This window comes from Mus pahari, chromosome X, assembly GCF_900095145.1.
Source record: "Mus pahari chromosome X, PAHARI_EIJ_v1.1, whole genome shotgun sequence".
NCBI lineage: Eukaryota > Metazoa > Chordata > Mammalia > Rodentia > Muridae > Mus > Mus pahari.
Genome location: NC_034613.1, coordinates 68,233,321 through 68,252,856, shown reverse-complemented (window position 1 = coordinate 68,252,856; position 19,536 = coordinate 68,233,321). Strand labels below are relative to the sequence as shown.

General features: G+C 37.3%; 1 pseudogene; it reads left to right on the top strand.

Moving 5' to 3' along the window:
• LOC110314371 overlaps positions 1-5,950 on the top strand; it is a 7,476-nt pseudogene extending 1,526 nt beyond the window's left edge.
• Positions 5,951-19,536: the final 13,586 nt, after the last annotated feature.

Sequence of the window (19,536 nt, the reverse complement as noted above, 5' to 3'; positions counted from 1 at the left end):
TTCTATATGAGAGCAGGCTGAGCAAGCCAGTGGAAGCAAGCCANTAAGGAACATCCTTCCATGGCCTCTGCATCAGCTCCTGCTTCCTGATCTGCTTGAGTTCCAATCCTGACTTCCTTTGGTAATGAACAGCAATGTGGAAGGGAAAGCTGAATAAACCCTTTCCTCTCTAACTTGCTTCTTGGTCATGATGTTTGTGCAGGAATAGAAACCCTGACTAAGACAAAAGTCTTACAGGTAACATGAATGAAAAAAGAAAAGAAAATATCAGGTTGGAGAAAAAGAAGAGGTTCTAGATGAAATAAGCAGAGAATATTTTTAAAAATATAAACAAACATTAAAGGAACATACAAAAGATGCAGGACATCATCAAAAGGACAAATATTTTCATTATAGATATAGGTGAGGGAGGAGCATCCACAAGACAGAAAAGAACATCCTCATGGAATAAAACAGTTAAAATACTAAGTATATTTAACAAAGAAATTTATTGAAAGCTGCAAGAGAAAAACTTAAATCACATATAAAGGAAAACCCAGCAGAATAACAGCTGACTTCTCAGTGGAAACACTGAAACACTACAGTTTTCATCCTAGAGTACTGAAGATAGTAAAACTATCTACCATAGTAAAAGAAAGAAAAAAACTTTTGATGATCCAAACAGCATAAACAAAATACACACTGCCAGCAAGAAACAGTAGAGAGAATATTGAAAGTAATATTTTTGAATAGAATGAAGGAATGAGAACAGCCAAGGGACTCTAGAAAAAAACAAAACAAAGGAAGCTGTAATTTAATGAAATACAAAGTACAAGCTAAGAGCATAAACCAGAAAAAGAAAAACACGTCAAAATGAATACAATATACACATACCTTCCTACCAGTTACTGATAACTCTAATTATTAATAGCCTCAGTTCTACAATCAAAAGACCCAAGCTAGTGCTATGGATTAAGAAATAAAATTTAATATCAAAATAAAATATCACACTAAGTATACAAACTTAAGAGGATTAAATAACTCATTATTGAGTGACAAATTGATTTCAAAGAAGAAATCAATTAAAATGAAAATATTCATGGAAACAAAACCTGTAAATATAATTCTACAAATCTTATGATACATTAAACAGCAGTTCTAAGATAAAAAAATATATAGTTGTACTTGCCTATAGTAAAAGATCAGAAAGAGTACAAATAACGGACTATACTAACTAGTTTTATGACAACTTGATACAAGCTATAGTCATCAGAGAGGAGGGAGCATCAATTGAGATAATTACTCTATAAGACTGGGCTTTAGGCAACCCTGTCATTTTTCTCAATTAGTAATTGATGGGGGAGGGTCCACTGAACTGTAGTGGTGTCACCACTGGGCAATAAGGAACCAGGCTGACATTGGCATAGCCTCATAAGACAGAGCTATGTCAGGGTCCTGTCAGCAAAATCTTTCTGGCATATGCAATAGTGCCTGAGTTTAGTGGTTGTATATGGGATGGATCCCCGGGTGGAGCAGTCTCTGTATGGTCTTCCCTTCCTTCTCAGCACTGAACATTATCTCTGTAAATCCTTCCATGGGTATTTTTTCCCCATTCTAAGAAGTAGCAAAGTATCCACACTTTGGTCTTCCTTCTTCTTGAGTTTCATGTGTTTTGCAAATTGTATCTTGGATATTCTAAGTTTCTGGGCTAGTATCCACTTATCAGTGAGTGCATACCATGTGTGTTCTTTTGTGATTGGGTTACCTCACTCAGGATGATATCCTCCAGATGTATCTCTTTGCCTAAGAATTTCTTGAATTCATTGTCTTGGATGCTCACAGTCATCTATTGGATGGAACACAGGGCCCCTAATGAAAGAACTAGAGAAAGTACCCAAGGAGCTAAAGGGATCTACAACCCTATAGGAGGAACAACAATATGAACTAACCAGTACGCATCCCCCCCCCCAAGACCTGTGTCTCTAGTTGCATATGTAGCAGAGGATGACCTAGTCGACTATCAATGAGAGGAGAGGTCTTGGTATTGTGAAGATCATATGCCCCCTGCCCCCAGTACAGGGAAATGCCTGGGCCAGGAAGTGGGAGTGGGTGGGTTGGGGAGCAGAGCAGGTTGAGGGTATAGGGGACTTTGGGGATAGCATCTGAAATTATGATAGATGATTCACACTCACATACACATGCACACACACATACACACACACACAGCTCAAAATAAAATAAAATTACTATATTTTTGTGTAAGTTTTACTCATCTATGACACTCTAGGGTATGTAACTTTAGAATTCTAAATCAACATACTTCAGATACACTTGCCCATCCATCTTTCCATCCATGTTTACATTTGCCAATTCCTGCTTGGTCATGTGTAAGCAATGGCATGACGTGGTTCCCATCCCTGCAACAGAGTCAGTAGGGTATGGGTCTCAATGAGTGTGATGGCTAATGTGGATGTAAGGCTTGTTTGTTCCAAAAATATGTGTATTTTACTTTATGTTCCTCCTTCAAGGAGAGTCCTGTCTGCCAAGGTTAATCTGACTCCATGAAAGTCAGAGACAGCACTCATCAGGGACGCAAGGTTATAGCCAAAGTTTCAGAAAAATGATAGAATGCTGTGACCTTCAGGGTAGCCTTGAAGAGTATACGAAATAATGCTGAAGTATTGAGTTCAAAAATATATAATTTCTTAAATATTCAAAATATAAAGACACAATATTAACTGTATAAAGAGTTTCACAGATCTACAGTTGCTTCCTTGTTTATAAAGCTTTTTTTTTACTACATTCCTACCCCCTCCCATCTTGGACTTGTGGGAGTGTGTGTGTGTGTGTGTGTGTGTGTGTGTGTGTATGAGAGAGAGATCTCATGTGGACAAGTTTGTATATACAAAGAGCCATTAGATGATCCATCATTTATTGGAAATACCAAAAATCATTGCCTACATGTTTTAGGGGATTTCTTTTTTAAATTGTGCACATCCTTTATCAAAGAATTCTCCAGCCTTTTACCTGGAAAATATAGATACTGGATGTCAGCATTCCAGTGTTGTGCAGAATATGACTGGGGTTTCAATAGACTATGCTGAATATCCGTGTTTTCAAATCTGTACACAAACTCTACTTTGACCTGTGTTTGGTATTCCAAAGCATAAATTTTCTCAGTGTCTCTAGTCAATATACATAGAAAAAGAGAGAACTATTTTATATTAAAACTATGATAGGAAAAAATATTTTACTGAAAGGTTTAGAAGATAATGTTGGTGAACTCTTATCAAAAGGGACTGGAGATGTATAACTTCCTGGGCATGATGGGCTGGGCAAAGAAGTAAACTGTTAGTTCTGAATATTACTTGCTTTTCTATATGTATATGTTATTTTTAAATGATAGAAAATTCAAATAATAACTATTGTGTATAATAAAAAAAGATTTACAGATCTAAAAAATATAGAGGAAGCAGATGTAGGCATAATTATTTTTTCAAACCTACTTTAATAAGGGTTCAACATACCCTCTAGTCCACTACCCACTAGAAGTAGTAGAAAAGAAGTTATTAAGACACAGGGATAGCCATCCTATTTAGAAATTGTTCTTTGAGGCCAAGTCCAATCTTCATTTTTAGAATATCAGCAGTCCAGTCCAGTAGCAAACACCAAATATGAACCAGTAGATGAAGTCCAGTCCTCTTGGCAGACACCACCCAGGAACAGCAAGGGCAGTTCAATCCAAAATGAACTGTAACTTTCACTAAATTCCAAGGCCACAGCAGTGGCAAGAAGCTGTAGGAAACTCATGAGAAGCTCTTTGGCCAGATTCTTTCAATGGCTTCATCACAAGCAGAGATCAGCAATGGAATGTAAGGCAAACCAATACATGTGTGTCCTTCACGAAGAATAATGAGGTGGAACAAAGCAAATTAATGTCCAAGCTTCCACTAGCTTTGAAGTCAGTTATATTCCTTCTGAACACCATGTGTCCTTTCACATATTTGCTATAATAAAACATCCTTTCACCTGTGTCTTCTTCAGGAAAATATTTTTTCACATGTCTGCTTTAAGAAGACATCATGTGTGCCCCAGCAAAACATCATTTGACATAACTGACTTTCCAAAGAAACCAGAAATTTCTACTTCAGCTGCACTATGAGCCAGTTTGTCAGAAAGATACTAAGGATAGAGATAAAGATATTTAGAGAGTGGTGACTGCAAGGCATGATCGTACCCAGTTACGTTTTGTTTGTTTGTTTGTTTGTTTGTTTATGCTTATGAAAGCTGGAAGATTCTTGAGTTCAATATCAGCCTGTGATAGAGAGAAGTTAGGTCCAGGCCAGGCATGGTAGGAATGGTAATTTCAGGGCAGTGTCCCACCCAGCTATCTTATTGTATGTGCTTGTGCTCTTTATAAGAATCTGGGGAGCTGAGATGATGGGATGCTGATTCATGGGATAATCAAAAGAGAACCTGGGGTAATGATTGAATTTATATGTAAATTAAAAACCTGGGCTTTGGATTGCAAGATATTGGGCTATCCTGAAAGTTTTTAGTATAGCAAGAGAAAGCTGTCACAAGCAGAGCAGAAAACAGAACAGTCTGTAAAGCTGTCTCAAACAGGACACACACACACAGAGGAATCTGAAAAGATGTCTCAAACAGAACATAGGTTGCCAGCTTGGACCCATGATTTCACTTTGGGACACTTCTTCTCTCAGAACCCATCTTTAAGCCAAGGAAAGTCCATGGAACATCTGAATTATTTATAGTAGCCAGAAAATAGAACAAATATCCATTTCTATCTCGAGATGAATTAATAACAAAAAACATGTTCCAGATGCACAATGGAATTTTTTGCAGCTCTAAAGACAAAGGAAGTCATGGCATTTCCAAAAATATACATGTATTTGGACACCAATAAATCAAGCAAAATAAATCAGACTTAGAAAAACAAATGTGTTTTATCTCATATGGGGAAACTAAGTTTAAAAATACGTACAAACAAATTCATGTGGAGGTCAGAGTGAAAGCAGGTGTGAGTGGAAGGAACAGAAGGAGGAACAGCTGCCAAAGTGTTTGAGTCCATTGAAAATTTTGGCCTGGCGTTGGCAGTTGCAGGAGGCATGATGAACTCTGCTTTGTATAATGTGGATACTGGACACAGAAATGTCATCTTTGACTGATTCCATGGTGTACAGGACATTGTAGTTGGGGAGGGGACTCATTTTCTCATCCCTTGGGTACAAAAACCATTTATCTTTGACTGCCTCTCTCAACCACGGAATGTATCGGTCTTCACTGGTAGCAAAGACTTGCAGAACGTCACCATCACACTGCGTATCCTCTTCCATCCGGTGGCCAGCCAGCTTCCTCGTATCTACACCAGCATTGGTGAGGACTATGATGAGGGGGTCCTGCCGTCTATCACCACAGAGATCCTCAAGTCGGTGGTGGCTCCATTCGATGCTGGAGAATTGATTACGCAGCGAGAGCTGGTCTCTAGGTAGGTGAACGATGACCTCACACAGAGAGCAGCAACATTTGGGCTCATCCTGGATGACATGTCCCTGACACATCTGACCTTCGGGAAGGAGTTCACAGAGGCAGTAGAAGCCAAACGGGTGGCTCAGCAGAAAGCTGAGAGAGCCAGATTTGTGGTGGAAAAGGCTGAGCATCAGAAGAAGGCAGACATCATCTCTGCTGAGGGTGACTCCAAGGCAGCAGAGCTCATCGCTGATCACCATCTTGCTGGCCACAGCAGGTGACAGCCTGGTCAAGCTGCACAAGCTGGAGGCCACTGAGGACATTGCATATCAGCTCTCTCGCTCTCAGAGCATCACCTACCTGCCAGCGGGGGCCGTCTGTCCTCCTCCAGCTTCCCAGAGAGGCCAGCAGGGCCACGACCTCCATCATGCTGAATGATGCCTTCCTTCTGCCCCACCCCAGAAATCACTGTGAAATTTAATGATTGGCTTAAAGTGAAGGAAATAAAGGTAAAATCACTTCAGATCTCCAATTATCAAATGAAGCCTTTATTGCTACACTTTTTACCCTCTTTCATATCCAAAACTGCCAAGCGCCTCTGCAGACTGGCCTTCCACCCTAGCCACAGGCAGTTGGCAGAAGAAAGGCAGGGCAGTGAGTAGCGGATGGGCAGCCTGCTGGCAGCCTGCGTAGGCCTAGGGCCTCCATTCTGCCGCATAGTGAAGATTTAAAGACAGTAGCACAAACACTTGAACCAAAAGCAAGCCCTCAATGTTTCCAGCCATTGAACCTGGACAGAGGCAGCTGGGGATGGCCAGTGGAAGTGGTCTATCTCAACTGTAAGGCCCATTCCCTCTTAACCATGACCAGCAGAAGCAGGTGTGTGCAACCAGGGCTTGGAGTGAATAATCTTCCCATCAAGGTGGGTGGGCCTAATGTTGCTGCCCCCACCAGAGTCCTAAAACCTTGATGAACTTGGACGGGACAAGAGGCCTGGACTGAGATGTGAGTCCGGTGGAAGAATTCCTCTCCACCTCCCACATCAGTCCTCTCAAATACCCGATGGGATTCCAGATTGAAGGATTGCATCCTTCCGGGGCTGAGCACACATGCCAAGGACACATGCGCCTGCCTTCCTGCTCCCTCTCTCTCGGAGATCGCCCATCCTTCCCAAGGGCTGTGGGCCAGTGCTCCGAAGGAAGCATTCAGGGAAAGAAAACACAGCATAAACTGCTGTCAATAAATGACACCCAGATCTTCAAAAAAAATGCATACAAACATGTGAAACCTGTATTTACATGTCTATCTATATTTATAGGTGTGTGTGTATGTGTGTGTGTGTCTTTGTAGGTCACAAAACTAGAAAGGAGATAAATAATAAGGTAGTATACAAAGAACTTTTAGGGGATAGAGAAATATAGAATGTAACAGTATATGTAATAGGATTCAGTAGAAGTGAGGAAATAAGGGAAGATAGCGAGCCAGCTGGTGGGGAGTGGAAGGATAGTGAAGATGCATGAAGGAAGGGAGCAATACACTACCTATTGGTTCATATTCACAATGGTCCTGTGGAGAACATTCTGTTATGCTGGAAACTTGGATAAATTTGACTTAAAACAGATGGGAGTAGTGCTGGGCTCATATGTTGGTTAATTATATTTTCTAGTTTTAGCTATTTAACATATTATGTGAAATACAGAAAGCTATACAAAACTACTAACAGCAAATAGAAGCCTACTTCAATGTGTTTCTGCAATGTTTTTAAAAATAAATTGGTATCTCAAGAGTTCTCAAGCCAGTTTCTACTTTCATGAATATAAATTTAGTTAGTAATTTTTACATTCATCACTGTTTAGAACAATGATTCTCAACTTTCCTAATGCTGTGATCTTTACAGTTCCTCATGTTCTGGTGACCTCTAATCATAAAATTATTTTTTGTTAATAATTCATGACTGTAATATGCAGGGTATCTGAGATGCAAATCACAGTGGGTTCATGACCCATTGGTTTAGAGCCTCTGGCTTAGCAGAACAAGATACTCATTGTTCAAAGTATAACTTTCTGTGACACAGTGTTTGTAGGCAGGAAAAGAATACTGTCTGAAAACACACACAAAAAAAGATCAGACCTTATAGGATTCTTGGCTCAATCTAAATAATTACATAGAAATTAATGGTAGGAGAAGACCTCCTCATCTTTAAACAGTGTGCTTAAGACCATTGCATATATTAATTTCAGTAGAACTTTGAATTTTTACAAATGGATTGATTAAGAAATACTAATGAAGTCATCTTGAAACCCATTCCCTTCATTATAAATGCAATATTTCTTGAGTATATACTCAAGTTCTTCATCTTCATCAATCCACATGTGCATAATAAGCAACTTATAGATAGTATCCAGGCTTAATATTTAGCAAGAGTATCTTAGGGTTTCTATTGCTGCAAAGAAACATCATAACAAAAAGCAAGTTACAGAGAAAAGGATTTACTTGACTTACATTTCTACTTTGCAGTCCATCATTAAAGAAGTCAGGACAGGAACTCAAACATGGCAGAAAACTGGAGGTCGGAGCTGATGTAGAGGCGGCCATGGAGAAGTGTTTATTACTAGCTTGCTTATCATGGCTTGCATAGCTTTCATTCTTTCTCTTTTTATGAGAAAAAAATGTTTATTTAGTGTACTAAAATGAGAAAAGTGGTAGAGGAAGTATCTAAAAATGCACCTGTACTGAAATTGTGTCCCCTTATGAAATCTATATTTTTTTTGTCTTCTTTGATAATTTTGCTCTGCACTTTAAATTTTGCTGTTAGCGCCACACCTACAAAGCATAACAAAAACAAATGCAAAATGCATCCATCATCCCTGTATTCCACCTAATTACCTCATGTGTATTTTTTCAAAGCACATTTTCATACATTCATACTCAAATTTCTTGAACTCTCTCTCCTTTTTTTTATCATCTTTTATATAAGATGTTGAGTGTGTCTGTGTTAGAATTCTCTAAATGAATAGAACTGACAGAATGAACACACACACATATATCTATGTATTTATTATTATTATTATTATTATTATTATTATTATTATTATTATAGTGGCTTAAAGACTGAAACTTGAGTAGTCAAATAATGCTAAAACGTTGTTCTGTACACAAAATGTGTATCTAAGCAGTTCCAAACTGATTCTAGAGTTCCAGGGAAGTACTAGGGAGCTGATGGTTTCTAGTCTACACTGGGATCCCAAAAGAAGTAGGTTCTAACATGAGTGAGGGGATGTCTCAGGAACACTATACAAGAACTTGCCAATGAGAGTAAGGGAAAGCATGCAAAAACTCAAATCCTTTATTTTTCCACTTCCTTTTATATGCACTGCCATGAGGTGTAATTTAGGGTGAGTCTTCTGACTTCAAATGATCTATATTTAGAGTAAGTCTCAAAATTCAAATAATCAAACCTACAAAAATTATTTACATTTGTGTCCAGGGCCTTGGTTAGAATTACTTCCATATGTAATATGGTTGACAACCAAGTCACAGTACCCATTTAATGCAATGCTTTCTATCTGCTCTCCAGCCTTAATTCCTGTCAATCCAGCTTCTGTGACTCATATTCACTTTTATTTTACTTTCTTATGCTGTTTCATTTTACCACAGTTTCTAAATTTACTCATGGTTTTAATGTCAGAGATTTGCAATTCTCCTTTTAGATTCACTGTGCTAAGTTTCTACTCTACATACTTTTTCTCATTCTCATTCATTTCCTACTATATCCAAATCTCCTCAAAGTCTAAAATACCCCAGTTCTGATAACAAACACAGATTATATTTGTGAGGTTTGAAGCTTCATATATAGTTGCTCAGTGTTACTTATATTTGAATGGCTACACAAGATGCTCATTTCTCATGTTCAAGCTCAAAGAGACTTACACATATAACAATATATATTTTTGCCAGTCATATGGTCATATGGGAGCCACATTAGAATAGTTTGTCACATGATAAAGAGATGGATTTTAGAGTTATTCAGTTAGAGAATATTGCATTTTAAGCTAAGAAGGCTAATAAAACATTCAGTTTATATATCTAAGTTTTGACTTGGTAAAATAGGCAATAAATAATCTTACTGAAGTTATTCAGTGCCTAGATTTTCCTAGCAACTACAGAGATATGAAAATGACTATATTCTTGAACCAAAATGAAGACATAAGATACAAAACTGTGTTTAGGGGGTATACTTGATATAAAAACTACATTTCTCACTTCAAGAGCAATGTAGAAGTCTGGTAAAGGCACTGGCAGCCAAGCCTCATGACCCTGAGTTTAGTCACTGTGACCAACATGATAGTAGAAAATAACGTATACCCAGAACTTATACCCTCCACATGTGTGCTATGGTATACCAACTCACACACATGTACACACATACTTACACACACATACACACACACACACACACACACACACACACACACACACACACACNACACACACACACACACACACACACACACACACACACACACACACACACTCACTCACTCACACACACACCCCAAATAAGAATGTAAGGGAATATCTTAGGTTTCTTCTGAGTTAAATCATAGGTCCTCTCAGGTATTTTTAATCAGTATGCACTCAAAGGGACATATATATTTTCCAGACATACTAGTGAATCTATATCATTCATAATAAATTTAAGAGTGGGTAAAAAGAATACTACTGTTTCGTTTTTGTTTTTTTTTTCATGAACTTGGTGTCTGTGATGGCTAAGTGTACCTCGAAGGTTCAGAAATATTTTCCCTTTTTATATTTTGTACTCAGTTGTACTGGTATAACTTAAAAAGCTTACTGTATAATTTAATTAAAAAGGAATATACTTTCTTTTTGTTAAAAATTTTTGTTCATTTCTTTTGTGCCCCATTTTACCTTCTATAGATTAAAATATAAACAAAAATACCTAAAATATATGTAGAATCAAAATGAGTATTGCTTGAAGAGTAATTTTTTTTCTATTTTTTATGCAAAGTCTCATTGTGAAGCTCAGGTTAGCATTAAACTCACTGGATAACAGAGGCCTGCCCATAACTCAAAATCTTACTTCTACCACTCAAGTGATGGAATTATAGGTATGTGCTACTATGCCTGACTTTTTAATAAGTCTTAGTGTTTACTCAGGATTTCAGTCTTTTTTAGTGTGCTCTGATAAAATCCACTATAATTTCTTTACTCTTCATAGAAAACATATTCTAAGTAAAATATAAATTAAATTCAAAGTTATCTGTCAAATCATATTTATAGCGTCTGTGTTTCTAGGTTCAACAACATGCAGTACAAGTCCACACCCATTGAAATGTTAATGGTGCTCACACAAAAAAATTCACAGAAACTTCTTTCAAACAACAATACAAAGAATTAAGTGATAAAAGAATTGTCACAAAATCAGATTAACCTAGGTAAGGCCCATGGGCCAAATACAGCATGCTGTATTCTGTTAACAAATTTTATTGTCATATGCTTATATGTTTTGTTTGTATATTGTCTAACTCTGTTTCCTCCTTCAAAAGAGATGTTCCGCTTTCAGAGAAACTAGAGTCTTCAAATAATTTAGATGCCATTATTTTATCAAAGTGATGTTTTGATATTTATACAAATAGAACTTTAGTTAAGATAAACTCAAAATATGTGTATACAATAACATTAATTATAATTGAGAATATGATTTATAATAGTTTCATAACATTTTACTTATGAATCTACCATTACATTATTTTAACAATAATTATGCTGAAATAATTAAAATTTTCATTTCTTAAACACAAAAATTCTTGTTAAGTCTCAAAGATTTTAAAAATTCAATAATATTTAAATTAAAATTGCTAAAGTAAAATTTACCTCTGAATTTACTTTAGAATAAAATGCATTAATTAAAATAAATAAAATATAAGCAGGTATGATGACAAAGATATATGATTTTAGCACTTGAGAAACTCTGACATAAGGAGGACAAAATAATGGTACATGGAGAGACTGTCTCAAAACTATTTTTAGAAAACTTATGGTTTTACTTGCTTATTTTGGGGTGTGTGTGTGTGTGTGTGTGTGTGTGTGTGTGTGTGTGTGTTATGCTTTTGATTTTGGTATTTATTTTTTTGAAAGAGAAAGAAAATTAAATAATTGATAGAAAGGTAAGAAAGATCTGGAAGGAGTTGGGGGAAGGGACAACATAATCAAACTATATTGTTTGAAAAGTTTTTGATTAAAAATAATTTAAAAAAAAAGAAACAGGAAAAATTTCATGTCACTCCACTGAAGAATATAACTATCTTTATTATTATCCATGTTCTAGGGAAACTCACATGCCCAGAAAGAGTTGGCAAAATAAACAGCACCACATTTGTTGGTTTGGTGTGTTTGTGTGTGTGTGTGTGTGTGTGTGTGTGTGTGTGTGTGTGTACATGTGCATGCATTTGTAGTTTTAGGTTGCTCTGTTTTTTTAAAAGGAAAGAAAAATATGATGTTACAGGACTAGGCGAAGAAGAAGGATCTGGGAAAATTTGAGAGAGAAGAAAGAATATGATGAAAATATACTATATGAAATCCTCAAAGCACTCGTGCCCAGACACACATACACATAACCAAAGTAAAAAATATTTTTAAAAACTGTATATGCTGATAACATATATGTTCTCCTATATAAAAATCCTTTGTAGAGGGTAAGGTCTATGACACTAGTCTTAGCAAAGCTATCTGCAGTATAAATATAAAACATATGTGCCAAAAATACAAATAAAGCAATATGATCATTTCTAAGAAAAAGCCTTGCTGAAAGCAAAGGAAACAATTGATATAAAGAGACATTTAAATTTGAGAGCATATTTGTAAGTATTACAATTGATAAATAATTAATAGCAAAATACATAAATAAATTTAAGAAATTTATTTAATATATTATACCATGAAATGCAATAATGCCATAAAATAATGGTACAGACAACTGAGTAAATACTTTTAAAACATAAAAATTAAAATGGCCAACTTTCATATAAAAGAAAATTTATCATTACTAATTATTTGGGAAATTAAAGCAATAAGGTGAAATGTTTTATACATCATTATTATGAATAAATTATTTTAAAGCTAGAAAATAATCAGATAAAGAGAACAAGTCAGCAGTGCTTATTCAGATGTGTAGATAATTATGTACTTTTGCTTACAGTTACTTTATATTTCTTAAATTATTTTATTTATTTACATTTCAAATGTTGCCCCCTCCCACTTTAAACAGAGGTACCATGTTTCTCCAGAAACAGAAAATAGGATATGAAGGGAAAGGTAGAAATAGCAGGAAGAGGTTTTTAAGTGTGGAGAAGGGAGAAGTGTGGGTTAATTGAGACTGCTGGTCTTCCTACAGAGTCACTCTCCTCCTTAAGTTCTTCCAGCCTTTCCTTAATTCAACCAGAGGGGACCCCTAGATTCTGTCCATTGGCTGGGTATATCTGCTTTTGTCTTAGCTGCTTGTTGGGCCTCTTGGAGGACAGCCATGCTAGGCTCTTGTCTGTAAGCATACCATAGTATCAATAATTGTATCAGGCCTTAGAGACCCCTTGAAATGTCTCCCAATTTGGGCCTGGCACTGGACCTCAGTATCTTTTCCATTTTTCATCCCTATACTTCTTTTAGACAGAAACAATTCTGACTCAGAGTTTTTGACTGGGGGATGGCAACCCCATTCCTCCACTTGATGACCTGTCTTCTACTGGAGGTAGACTCTACATGTTCCCTATCTACAATGTTGGACATTTCATCTGTGATGGTTTGTATATGCTTGGCACAGGGAGAGGCACTATTTGGAGGTGCAGCCTTGTTGGAGTAGGTGTGACCTGGCTGGAATAGGTGTGTCACTGTGGGTGTGGGCTTAAGACCCTCATCCTAGCTTCCTAGAAGTCAGTCTTCCATGAGCAGCCATCAGATGAAGATGCTGAACCCTCAACTTTGCCTGTACTATGCCTGCCTGGATGATGCCATGCTCTTATCTTGATGATGATGGACTGAACTCTAAACCTGTAAGCGAACCTCAATCTATGTTGTCCTTTATAAGGCTTGCCTTGGTGATGGTGTCTCTTCACAGCAGTAAAAACCTAACTAAAAGAGAAGTTGGTACCAGGAGTGGGATATTGCTGTGATAGGCCTGACCATACTTTTGTTTGGAGGAAAGTGGATTTTTGGACTTTGAAAAGCAGTGGAAAACTTTAAGTTAGGCTCAGTAGGCTATCCTAGTAAAATTATGAAAGACCTTGATGCTGAGTTAGACTTGAAATGTGCAGCCCTAGCCCAAGAGGTTTCTTTTCAGTAGAGAAGAATTTCAGAATGTGGCCTAAAGACAGTTTTTGTGGTATTTTGGAGAAGGATGTGGCTGCTTTTTGCCCTTGTCTGAAGAGTTTGCCTGAGGCTAAGGTGAAGAGACTCAGATTAATTACATTGACAAAGTCTCAGAAATGCCCAACATAGGCTCTGTTTTCTGGTTAAGTTTCATGAAGAACATTTTAAACAAGCTTAGAAAAGAAAAAATATAAAATATATGATTGAAATATTAAAAGGGCACCAGGAAGTGAAATAGAACTGAATCCTATATTCTAGGAGATAATAGATTAAGGGATTTTGGGCAAGATCCTACCCAGCTAAGTTTAGATACAGGCATGGCATTACACACTTTTAATTCTAGGAAACAAAGCCAAACAGATTTTTGAGTTCAAGGCCATCCTACGACAAAGTAGGTTTTAGGGGAAGAAAAGTTTAATCCAGGAATGTTGGTACATGCCTTTAATCACATCATTACAGGATATATAGCTATCCAGAACTCTGAGATCAAGGTCAATCTACAGAATAAGTCCCAGGAGCTTAGATAGAGTGGGAGTCGGAAAACAGAAAGCTGGTAATAGAAGACAAGGAGGACATGTTCCAACACCATCAAGCAACAGAATTTGGCAGCTTTGGCCATGTGACTCTGGCTTTACAGTGAAAAATAGAAGGGACTATGGGGACAATTGATGCTAGTTATCTGGAACTAATTAATGGTGATTAAGAAGAGACCAGTATCACTGAGGTGAATACTTCTGGGAAGTGTTTTCTGAGGGAAGAAAGAAGCTATGGTCCAGAGATTGCTAAGGCTGTACTTGGTAATTTGTAAGAGTCACCCAGGTGGCACTAGTTTTGGAGGCATGAAGGGGTCAATAAGAACAGCTGAAGCTTGTTGTTGTGAGAGGCCATGCAAGGCCATTGGTGAAAGTGCAGCTTCAGTTGCAGTTGATGGCATAGGACTGAAACAGTCATGCAAAGTAGTTGAGGATTGGTACTGTGAAGAGAGACTATGAGAGGCTATTGGTGAAGCCTAGTTGTGGCACAAGACCTCAGCACATTGGTCATGCCAGTACCATGGGATGATCACCAAGAACAACAGCAGCAGTGGAGTGGATCAACCTGAGCTTAGAGTGCTACAGAGGGCAAAGCTGGAGAAGTGATACCAGCCCTTTGGAGGAGCTCAGACGATCATATGTGGGTCTCAGAAACTGAAACTAGATGCTGTAACATTGTAGTTTCCTTGGAGACCCAAAGGTGTTAAAGATGCCAGAACCATGGATTACCTGTTGAGGAAAGCAGCTATCAGGGTGTGGAAACATCTCAGGAGAAATTTTATAGAATTCAACAAATATGATAAAGGAGCTAGAGATCTGAAGACCACTTTGGCATCAGACATGGAGATTGTTTTGAGTTTACCCAGCTGGTTTCCTATCTTGTTTTGGAGATTACATTTAAGTGATTAGATGAATCTCAGAAGAGACTTTGACTGTTGGACTTTTTAACTTTTTTGAAACTGCTATTGACTATGGGAATTTTGGAAGATGGACTAAATGTACTTTTTTATTATGTTATGGCCCACGTAGACCCATGTGTTTGTACAAGTCTATGAGGGGCCAAGGAGTGGAATGTGATGGTTTGTATATACTTGGCCCAGGGAGTGGCACTATGTGGAGGTTTGGCCAGCTCCAATTACATATTGTCCTTTATAGACTTGTCTTGGTCATGGTGTCTGCTCACATCAGTAAAACCCTAAAACATCATCTAATGTCCCCCTTTGAGTCATGAGTGTCTCTTACCTCCTAGGTCTCTGACAAATTCAGGAGGGTCCCCCAACTTCCAGCCCCCAAAGTTACATTTTTGACTCATTCTGTTAGACCCAACGAATATCTAATCATGCTCTGCTTCCACCCTCCCACCTCCCTCCCAGATCCCTCACTCACTCTGCATCCCATAACCAATTTCTATCCCTTCCAAGTGGGATTGAAGCATCCTGTCTTGGGCCCTTCTGCTAGTTAAATTTCTTGAGTTCTGTGGAATGTATCTTGTGTATTATGTACTTTTGGGGCTAGTATTCACTTATTTGTGAGTATATGTCATTATTGTCCTTCTGTGTCTGAGTTCCATCACTCAGGAGGCTATTTTCTAATTCCATCCATTAGCCTGCAAAACTCATGGTGTCCTTGTTCTTAATAACTGAATCAAATTCCACTGAGTAAATGAACCACATTTTCTGTATCCATTCCTCTACTGTGGGACATATGGGTGGTTTCAAACTTCTAGCTATCACAGAAAAGGCAGAAGATGGCCTAGTCATCCATCATTGGGAAGAGAGGACCCTTGGTCTTGCAAACTTTATATGCCCCAGTACAGGGGAATACCAGGGCCAAGAAGTGGGAGTGGGTGGGTAGGGGAGCAGGGAGGGGAGGGTATAGGGAACTTTCGGCACAGCATTTTAAATGTAAATGAAGAAAACATCTAATAAAAAAAAAGTTAGCTGAGTCATGGGTAGATCATCCCATGGAAAATAGTGAAATTTTCTTATAGTTGTAATTTCCATGAAGAGTTAGAGAAAAGCTAACTTCAGTCATATGGGTAAGGAGAGGTGTATACAGCAGAAATGGGCCAGATGATGCTGAGCAGCTGAGGAGCCCCCTGTCCACCCTACACAGTGGAGCCCAGATCTTCTGGATGAAAGCAGAGGGTGCAGCTCATGGGGTAGGAAAACTGGACCTCTAAAACCTTCATGGTTGGAATCCCCTGTGGAGAGGGAGCAGTGGGGGCTTCAGATGACACTGAGTGTGTGTCTTTTCCATTGACTTCAGTTGAAATGGTTGTCAGCTCCAAAATGATTGCAGGACAGCATGCAGACGTTGATCTGCATTGAGAAAGCAAGAATGGTTGATGTTTATTTCTGTTTTTAGTGGATAAAACTTGATCCATTTTCTAAATGGTAATCTTCACAAGTCTATGGATTAGGCAACTCACCTGCCTTTTCCACATAGGAAACCTAAAGCTATGAGCTAAGGTGACCCCAGAATTGCAGAGCAAGAGATGGGTGATTCGAACCCAGCACTCTCTTGCTGACACTCTTTGAGGATCCCTGAGTCCTCACACAGGCCCAAGGAGACCAGAACCTGGGAAACACTGCCCTGCTGGTATCTATATTCTTACAACACAACACCCTCTCAGCCACATGAAGGACTGTTTCAATTTTCACATATATAGAATTCAAATAATTACTTTTTTTGTTGTTGTTGCTACTACTACTAACCCTACAAAAACTTCTAAGACCCCAGGGCCTACACCAAGCCCCTGGACAGAGACAACATCATAGGGTTTGGAATTCCCAATCAGCAGAAATGACAGCGCACACGAATGGACTGGCTCTCCTGTTTCCACCACACACTACCAGAGCCTGAGTTATAAAAAGGGGGGGCAGAGGCAAGTTGTAAAGGCAAAATAGCACAGCCTCTCCCAGGACACCCTCACCACTCACCCCTGCAAACCTTCAGGCTACATCTTCTATGAGTCTGTTAGGATGAAGCAAATACATAGGATCTGAGAAAAGGGCCAAGCATTCAAATGACAGTGCCCTCGGCACACTGGGCCGATGGAAAAACAAAACAGCCAGATATGCTGAGCCAGTGCTCTGCAAATTCATCAGTTGTATAGGTCTGGTGTCAGTAGACACACTAGCTGGACCTTGGGACAACTTGCCAACCCCTAGAGAATATATCTTGATGTAAGTTATTTTCTCTTGGATTCAACCCTAATTCTTTGTCTTGTGTCCGTAGATTGGAAAGCACACTACCTCTGAGCCCTGGGTTTCTTGTTTGTATGGTGAGGATAATGCTAATTCATAAAGCTGTTTTAAGAAGTAAATAAACATGTAAACATACCATGGAATTTTGTTCATATTCTTACTGGCTACTCTTTATTTCTCATATATCTAAAGAAATATTTAAAATTGACAAACAAGGAAATTCAAAAACATTTTGTATTATAGGCAGAGCCGAGACCTGACAAATACGTGTTTGTTTTAATCTTAGAATGACCTACTGCTAATCTTTTGTTTTATTCCTAGAGACAGTTGAGATTATCCAGATATCCTGAAAGTAAAGAATATTATTTCTTTCTCTTTTAATTCTTTATCACTGTCTATAGAACTTGAAGCCATTTCTAGTTGATATAGCCAGGGTGGAATATATCATGATAATCTCTGAGTTTATATATCTTATGTTTGAGGTGAAACTGTTTGGGAGAGTTAAAATGAAAGCCGTTACCTTAAATGAAAATTATACTTGCATATTTAGTAAGATAGAGACAAATTGCCATGTAAAATGTTACCAAAAATTTAGCACATTTGTTTTGCTAAGTATGGGAACATCTTGCTACATCCTTAAATAACAAAATATGAGGTTAATCACTGGTTTTAATAGTCATACTACATGAAAAATTCTTGGAATATATGCCTTTATCTGCATTAGTCAATGTAATCATATTGTTATAACAATGATAAATAAAATTAATTCTGTTCACCTTATTTCCTTGTTCAAATTATGCTTTGTTCTTTAAGTTCAATAATTGCAATCAGGTAATAATTCAACACTATTACAACTTAATATTAAATATAATTGAAAATGACATAGGCATTGCTGATTCCTAGTAAGCAAAAAAATATTACTTTGAATCACTTTAAAGCATACTAGAATGAGATCTCTAGGTAACAAATGAGTTCACAATTGAGATTTGATCTGGAATTTACCCCATGACTTTGTTGACAACACACTTTCTCTCTTTAAAAACCAATAAATTACCTTAGTATAATTTCAGAGGAATTTGAATAAAATGAGTCCTTGTTCATATGCATATAATTTTATCACTAAAAGCAATATTGCAAGAACATTCATCAATATGTTACTACAGTGAGGAGAAATACATGCCTACAGCAGGTTATATCCCAGAACAGCAAACCCGAATTCAAGAAATCTGAAATTTTTTAAATTACAGGCATCATATTTTCCCATGAATTTAGATAAAGGCAATGTCCTTTTTATCAAGAAGCACAAGTGACTTGTTATTTATCCAGTGTTATAAGATATGTTTGTTATTCCAAGATGAATTGCTATACTAGTATTCTTGAGTAAATAATAAAAACAAAGACAATGACTTTGTTTCACAAAACTTACAGGAATATGGGAGTCTCATGGCCTACTTTTACTTAGTAGAATACCCTAGAATTATATATGCTGGTTACTTCATTGAGACATACCTGGGAAAATAACTATCAATGTGCAATTTTCCAAGATATTTTAACTCAGGGTATTTATGTTAAGTCAAAGATGCTCTGTCATTTTATATAATGTGTATTTTCAGAAAGAAAATCAATAATAATAATTAGTATGACATTAATTTCCTACATGTAAAATTAAAAAACTGAAAAAATTAAGATATAAAATATATTTTCTAGAGTTTACATATCAACTGAGTGATAAATTCTATTTCACAATAACCACAGAGACAAAATTTACCAGACAAATTGTACTTTTTATTTTAAAAAATCAACTTGTATAAAAGGTAGCAAATACTTTGTTATCAAACCTGTATTAGTAAGTACATAACAAATTGAGAAAAATATTTTATTCTTATTTATTTAGAAGTACCATGGATTATTTAAGTACATGGATTATTATTATTATTATTGTT